The sequence below is a fragment of the Pezoporus flaviventris genome, unplaced genomic scaffold (genome assembly GCF_033815535.1).
Source record: "Pezoporus flaviventris isolate CSIRO_AGI_PZ_B2104156 unplaced genomic scaffold, CSIRO_AGI_Pfla_v1 ptg000009l, whole genome shotgun sequence".
Lineage (NCBI taxonomy): Eukaryota > Metazoa > Chordata > Aves > Psittaciformes > Psittacidae > Pezoporus > Pezoporus flaviventris.
Window position 1 is genome coordinate 20,415 of NW_026892557.1, and position 8,538 is coordinate 28,952.

Here is an 8,538-nt window from a genome sequence, read left to right on the forward strand (position 1 = left end):
GGGTCCCTAAAACATTGACCCCCCTCCCCCCCCCCACCCCCCCGAGGATGCAGGGAATGAGTCCAGGAGGTAAAAATAAACCCCACATCCAGGGCAGGGAATAATCCCGAAAGCCTCAAGAATTTGGGAGGCTGAAACCGAGGGAAGGATGAAAGCGGCTGCGTGGGAACGGCATCCGAGGGTGACCTCGCTGTGACACCCCCCAAAACGCGGCTCCATCCAACAGGGATCACTCCCCATGGCGATGATTGCCACCCCAGATCCCAAAATCTGGAGCACCTGAAGGACTGTGGTGAGGGGGATGCTCCAAACACCCCCCAAGCGTACCGGTGCGCTTGCAGCCGGGCCGGTTTGCCGGCATGCCGGGACGTGCCGGGAAGCACTCGCTTTTCCAGCATTTTCCTATCTCCCTCTTCTCCTTATGCAAAGAATTCGGTGCTCAAAATCCAGCGCCGGGGGGGTTCGCTCCGGCTCAATCCCACCCTGCCTGCGGGATGCAGCGGTGATGCTGCCCGTGGGGTCCGGCTTTTGGGATCGCATGGGGGTTGTACGGGATGATTGCATGGGGTTGTGTCGGGTTGCATGGAGTTGTGTGGGGTTGCAGGGGGTGATTGCAATGGAGTTGTGTCAGATGGCATGGAGTTGCAAGGCATGGTTGCATGGAATTGCATGGATTGCATGGGAAGCAAAGCCAGAGACCAAGGGAAAAGGTGCACGAAAGTGCATGGAGTTGCATGGAATGATTGCATGGGGTTGTTTAGGATTGCTTGGGATGGCATGGGATGGTTGGAAATCGTATTTTGTCAGGTTGCATGCAGTTGCATGGCATTGCATGGGATTGCATTGGGGTTGTTTGGGATTGCATGGGATGATCGCAATGGGATTGTGTCAGATTGCATGGAGTTGCATGGAATGACTGCATGGATTGCATTGGGGTTGTTTGGGATTGCATGGGATGATTGCAATGGGATTATGTCAGGTTGCATGCAGTTGCATGAAATTGCGTGGGATTGCATTGGGGTTGTTTGGATCGCATGGGATGATCACAATGGGATTGCGTCAGGTTGCATGGAGTTGCATGGAATGACTGCATGGATTGCATCAGATTGCATAGAGTTGCATGGGACGATTGCATGGGATTGCATTGGGGTCGTTTAGGATTGCATGGGATGATTGCAATGGGATTGTGTCAGGTTGCATGGAGTTGCATGGAATGACTGCATGGATTGCACCGGATTGCATCAGATTGCATAGAGTTGCATGGAATGATTGTATGGAGTTGCTTGGAATTGCATGGATTGCATGGGAAGCAAAGCCTGGAAACAAGGGAAGAGCTGCTTCTGCAAGTGCACAAAGACTTTGGGGGATGTGGGATGAGGATGAAGTGGGATACCTTGCTCCTATGTGCTTGGGGAGGGCCTCGGGCCCCGTTTGCCCTTCAGCACCTACCTGGGGCTGTGAACCGGTCCCATCGCATTTACAGCCCCTGGGAATGGGGAAGGAAAATCCAACCTGGAAGATACCGGAGCCGGTTTCGCCGTCAGGGACTTTAAGGCTCCAGTAGAACTGAATTTAAAAGCCTTAAACCTTGCAAACAGCCCAGATAAGGCCTCTTGGCATCTCATCCGGCCAAATCCAGCCGGGAAAACCTCCCCAGTTTGGGGATTCAAGAGCGAATGGCATCGATTCCCCTCCCCTGCAAGACCCTATAGGTCACCCCCTATATTTGGGGGGTCCAAGCCCCCCTCTGATGCCTCTGCTCCCTCTAATGAGCAGAATTTCCCTTTCCCTTGGCTTTTGTGTTTAATCAGCCGTTCGTTAAGACCTTGGGCTTTAATTACTCCAACGGGGGCCGCGTTTCCAATTTCCTTCCTTTAATTCTCATAATTGGGAGAAGCTTCTCGGCACCGCAAGGAAACCAATGGGGGGATGGATTCGGGGAGCTGTTTTCCATCGATTCTCTCCAATGGCTTTGCATCCCCCCCCCAAAAAAAAAACAAGGAGAATATCCCCAAATCCATGAGGGAAAAGGTTGGGAGCTCGGCTTTATCTCACCCATCACGCTCAGGGCGTGCATCTGCTGACTCGTCACCTCTCCCTGCCTGACGCAGCTCTTAATAACCATCCTAATACAGATAATTTCTCTCCAACCTTTCTTAATTCCTCATTTCTGAAGCCGAAATGGGAATTTGGATGAATCCCGAGGCTGACGGGGAGGTTCGGGGAGGTTTTTATTGGAGGCGAGCCGGCGGCGCGGCTTTTTCTTCTCCTCCAACTTGGAAGGGAACGGGTCAAGTCAGGAGTTTCGCAACCTGGCTCCTGGATATCCAGGAGATGCTGAGTCATGAGTTTGGGGAATGGGGTTATGGAGAGGGCGGATGAGTCCTTGAGGGATGGAGGGTGGATGGGAGCATCCCCCAGGAGATCAAGCGGCATCTTGGCATGATGAGGGGCCCTGAAAACTCAATGTGCAGCATCCTGAGAGGAGGATGATCCCCCAAAAGTCAAGTTGCAGCTTCCCATGAGGATAACCCCCCCCCCCCAATTCAAACTACATTATCCTGGAAGCATGATGACCCCCAAAAAGTCGAATTGCATCTTCTTAGGATGATGAAGACCCTTCCAAAATCAAACTGCATTATCCTGGAAGCATGGTGACCCCTGGCCATCAACTTGAATCATCCTGGGAGGATGATGACCCCCCAAACTCCAGTTGTATCTTCCTATGAGGATGAGAGCCCCCCCTAAACTACATTATCCTGGAAGCATGATGACCCCCCCAAATTCAAATCCTGTGAAGATGAGGACACCCCCAAAAGTCAAACTGCATCAGCACAGGAGGATGATGACTGCCCCCCAATCCATTTGCATCCTCTTGGAAGGATGACGACCTCAAAAGAAGCCAAATTGCACCTTTTGGGGATTAAAAGCCCCCCCCAAATCAATTTGCATCCTCTTGGGAGGATGAGGGCCCCCCCAAAACCAAACTACATCATCCTGGAGGAGCGTGGCTGGGGCCTGAGGCCGGGTGATGGTCGCTGCCCCCGGGGTGAAGGGGATGAATTACTCCTGTTTTAGCTCCTAAATTAGCAGCGAGGCCTTTGATGTGCGGGACCGGCTTCAGAACATGCCCCTGCAAAGGAGGTTTTACGGCTGAAGAGCAAAGAAATACCTGACTAATTATTATTCAGAGCGTTAATTAGGTAATGGGCACTAATCCCTCTTCCTGCGGGGAGGTAATTGCCGACGCGAGCCTGCTCCGACCTATTCCCAGTGCACAAACTGGGCTCTTCCCAGTCCAGCAAAGGGATAGGAGGGGGGCAAAGCCCATCTTGCCCGTGGCTGCAGGGGGTTTTAATGCAAGAATTGAGGATTTGAGAGCTTTTCCTTTCACTTTCTGGTGTTTCACTGCTTGGGAAGCCAACGCTGCCTGTGCTCGGTATCCGACACGCTCCCTGTGGGCGCAGGGAGGGGAAAACTCACCTGGCTATGGATTTCGTGGAGAGGGGAATGCTGTTAATGACGTTCATTAACTAAAAGGGGAATGGTGTCCCATGGAGCATCCCAAAAGCTCTTTAGATCTTCCCGCTTCACCTGAAGCAGGATGCGAGGAGCATCTCACCCTGCATCCCACCGGGAGATGCTCGGCAGCCCCCAGCCCACCGTTGCCTTCAATATTCCAACAATGACGATGCTCCCAGCCTCTAAAACCATATTTGTGCAAACCCCTGTTCCCCAAATCCACGAAATTCAGCCCAAAAAATCCTCCTTCAGCCTCTTTGCAGGCTCCCCGTGAATCACAGAAAGCCCATTTGATGAGCAGAAGGGTATTCCCTCTCCACCGGCAGCTTGCAGGCTGCCAGGATGCCTTAAATCACTAAGATTGGGCTATTTTGGGTGAAAAATCAGCATTTTTGGCTTTGCCACACCCAGCAGGGAACATGCGATGGATAGGCTGAAATCTTCCTCCAAAAACCCCATCACTCTGGGTGGAAACCCATGATTTCTCTAGATTGCCCCCCAAAAAACAGTGGAGAATTCCTAAATCCTGCAGGTTTGGGTGGATTCCTGCTGGGCCGGGAGGGGAGGATGCTTGGTGTGAGGTGCCAGGGGACTCCTTCCCTTGTGACTCTTGCTCCCATATCCCTTATCACAACGACCTTGGAGGACAGTAACCAGGCCAAGTGTCCCTTTTTCACCCTTTTTCCACCCAAGCAGAGAAGATCTCAGTGGCTGAACCCCCCCCAAACCTGCAAGCCCCCTCGACTCCCCCATAGCAGCATCCACATGGTGGGATTTGGGGGAAAAAACAACGGAATCCATCAAAAACTAACCAAAAAGAAGCATCAGGATGTGGGAGCAGCCTTTACCCACTTAATATCATTACTGATTAATTATGATTGTGAACAGCCTCTCCCCTTTGGCTCTAGAAACAGCTCCTGAAGGGGACAAAATTCCAACAGATGGGAATTATTTCATCTCAATATTATGGGAAGGGGGGGGGGGGGGAATCCCCTTTTTCAGTGATGTTGGCTGTGTGGGAAGTCCAAGGAGTTTTTATGTGCAGGGAAAAGCAGCGTGATAGACATATATATATGTGCGTGGATATATCTATGTACTTATAGATCCCTCTTTTTCTCTCTGCTTGAAGGAAGAAGAAGAATCCACCCGCAGGAACGTGTGAAGCCGAAGGGAAAATGGATTTCCCCCTCCCTTTCCCATGGTTTTCGGCTCCAGCTCTGTCGGCACGACATTCCCAGCGCCATGCCGTGACTCACTGGAGTATTTTTAGCCCCGGCCTCTTTTCTCCCCATGTTTCCATGCAACCCTAAAACTGCAAAATAAGGGCTGAAAGGCAAAATCCACCTCGGCAAGACCCGGGAGCAAGGGAAATTTATCCCCTTTTAATGGCTAAAGCAGAAATCCCCTTTATTTTCCAATCTTTTCCATGGTTAAAGGGTGAAAAGCCACCCAAACCAGCACAGTTTAGGACTAGAAAATCACTGCCCAGCCTGGAAAAGTCACTGCTTATTAATTGGGATCAATTAATTGACAGCAATCACTTGTATTGGGTTCAGGGTCCTCACTTCCTTGGACACAGAGTGTCCGACTCTCACTCCACCCCAAGGGCTGGTTTAATGTGCTTTAATCCCGGTCTATCACGGAGAAGGGTTCAATCACTCCTGGATTAAAGACAAAAAGGGGAATCCAGGAGGATCCAGCTGTTAAATCTGAACCTGGATTATGTCAAAGAGCTTTGGTGTCTCCAGGGTTGGGGTGATGGGGATGATGCTTCACTGCAGCCCTCAAGCTGGACCCGGGATGGAGCCAAAACCCCTCTAGAAACAACACGAAATCCCAATGGAGAAGCCAAGCCGGGATATTTTAGGCCTGAAATCCCTGGGGAAGGTTGTGCTGGCATTGCCCAACTCGATTTTATTACAAATCCCAATTTCCTTATGGACTTTGCCCTGGATTTCATCACCTGGGCTGATGTTTTCCAGCTTTAGCCGCTTCCTGACCTGATCCCTTCTCAACCTGCAGCTTCCAAATCCCGGAACCGCCACGGGATGACCTGGTTTGTAACAGGGTCACTGGGTACAGCCCTGGCCAGAGGTTGGCAGCTGCTTCCAGCAGGGAATTCCACCAGGAATGCCAAGCTCTGGTGGGTTTGTTTCTTATTCCCTGATTTCTGGGGGCATGGGGAGAGATTGGGATGGTGGATCTCTGGAAAATCCCATTTTGGGGAATTTTTGCATGGATTTAAAAGGTGGGGGGGGGAACCCCTTTTTTGGTTCAGGGACTTATTCTAAAGCCCCTCCAAGCTCAAACACTAAATTCCCAATTGAAGCGGATTAACCTTATCCCAAGGATGCTCAGCAGCAGAGGTCAAGTGCTAAGGGCTTCCCTAAATTTTTAGGGATAATCTAGGATTTTTGGCTCCCTCTGTGTGTGTGTATGATCCACACCGGTGAGTCAGAGCCCAAAGGTGGGTGAGGAAGGAGAGGTTGAGCCCATCCCTGCGGCCTCTGGCCCTGACACAGCTCCAGCTCCTGAGCCCATCCCCATGGTCTCTGGCTTCCAGCACAGCTGGAATCCCTTTGGAGAGGCCGAGCCCATCCCCGTGGCCTCTGGCCTTGACACAGTTCCAGTTCCTGCGCCCATCGCCATGGCCTTGGTCTTCCCACCATTCCAACCCCTGAGCCCATCCCCACGGGCCATATCCCTCCCTCCTTGACCCTGCAAACATAAAATCCCATTTTCCCCTTGTTTTCCCCTATTCCTGCACCTCCCGCAGCACTGGCGTCTCGGTTTAACCCTTTCCCCCTCCCATTTGAGGGATGGGGACGGACAAAATCCCCCCTAAATCCCCTCCAGCTCGTCAGCTCCGCAGGGATTATCCCGCTGCCGGCTCGTTCCCCTCCATCAGCATTCCCGGACATCCAGGGAAAGGCCACATCAGCAAAAAGAATCCCTGCTTCCCAGCCGGGATGAGCGGAACCGGGGGCGAAAATAAAGCAGGGCTTTGGGATCGCGACACCGGGAATTTGGTGGAGGCCAGGGATGAGGATTCGCCCAAATTTGGGGCCAAATTTTGCAGCTTTAGGAAAATAAATGAATGGGAACATAAATGAATGGGAAATGAATGAACCAGAGATGAGGAATTTTGGAATTTTTTTTTGCCCAATTTCTGCATTTGAATTTTTTTTGCCCTTTTAACCTTTTTTTTTTTTAATTCTGGCATTTTTTATTTTTTGCCATTTTACTTTTTTTTTACCATTTTTTGGAGTTTCTTGTCATGTTTTGTCCTTTTTTTTTTTTTTTCCTTTCTTTGTCTTTTTTTTTTTTTTCCCTTTTGGGCATTTTTTTTTTTTTTTAGTTTGGGACTTTTTTGCATTTTTAAACTCTTGGAATTTTCTGCTGGTTTTGCCTTTTTTTGGCCTTTTTGCCATTCTTAGGCCATTTTTCCTTTTGTTTCCAATTTTTTGAATTTCTTAAATCTTATTTTTGTCTTTTAATTTTTTTTGGCAATTTTTGTCCTTTTTTTCCCCCTTATGTGTGGGGTTTTTGGTTTTTTTTTCACCCTTTTTTTCTTTTTTTTGTCTTTTTCTTTCCACATTTGTTGTGTTTTCACAAACCCGGTTCTCTCCTTATGGTACCCCCTTGGTGGGACACAGGATGTGTCGCACGCATGCACACACACATACACACACACACGTGTACACATACACACAGGTGTATACACATACACACGTGTACACACATACACACGTGTACACACATACACCTGTGCGTGCACACACATGTACATAGCTCACGGGGCGTGCAGCGACGCGCTTACAGGCACACACATGCACACGCATGTACAGGTACACGCTTGCTCACACGGATGCGCACACACGCACACAGGCACACACAGGTGCACGCACAAACGTACAGGCACGCACACTTGCACACTCGCTTGTGCACACACGAGCACACAGAGGTACAGGCGCAGACACTTGCACACTCATACACGTGCAAGCCCAGCTGCATGCTTATTCACATGTGCACGCAGCCCTCCTACACGTTCACACGTGTACACACCTGTACACGCACACACACACAATCACCCTCGTACACTCACCCGCATGCACCCACGTATCCGGCCACGCACACCCTTGCACGCTCATAGCTGCACACACACAGATACAGGCGCACACACACTCACATGTGTACACACATGTACATGCGCACACACACGTACACATCCCCTTGCACACTCATAGCTGAACACACATGTACCGACACACACACACTCACTCATGTACACACACGTACATGCGCACACACACAAGTACATTCACCCTTGCACACTCGTATGTGCACACACACATGTCCAAGAACACACATGTGTACACACATGTACATGCACACACACACATGTACACGGGCACACACACAGGTACATGCACACACACATGTACATGCACACATACGTGTACACAAACGTACACACAGGTACATGCACACACACATGTACACACACGTGCACACATGTACACACATGTGCATGCACACACACATGTGCACACATGTACAAGCACACACATGTACACACATGTGCGCACACACACGTACACACATGTACATGCACACATGTGCACACACACATGTGCACACACATATGCACACACAAGTGTACATGCGTGCACACACACGTACACACACATGTACACGCACACACAAGAACACACACGTGCACACACACGTGTACATGCGTGCACATGCACACACACATGTACACACATGTGCATGCACACACACGTACATACATACATGCACACGCACACATGTACACACACACGCACACACACGCACACACACGTACACATACACACACACGCACACATGTACACACATGTGCATGCACACACACATGTACACACACACGTACACACACATGTACACACATGTGCGCACACACACACACACACGCGCACTCGCACCCCCGCCGCACCCCCTCACGCGCGCTCACGCTCACGCGCCGGGCCCCGC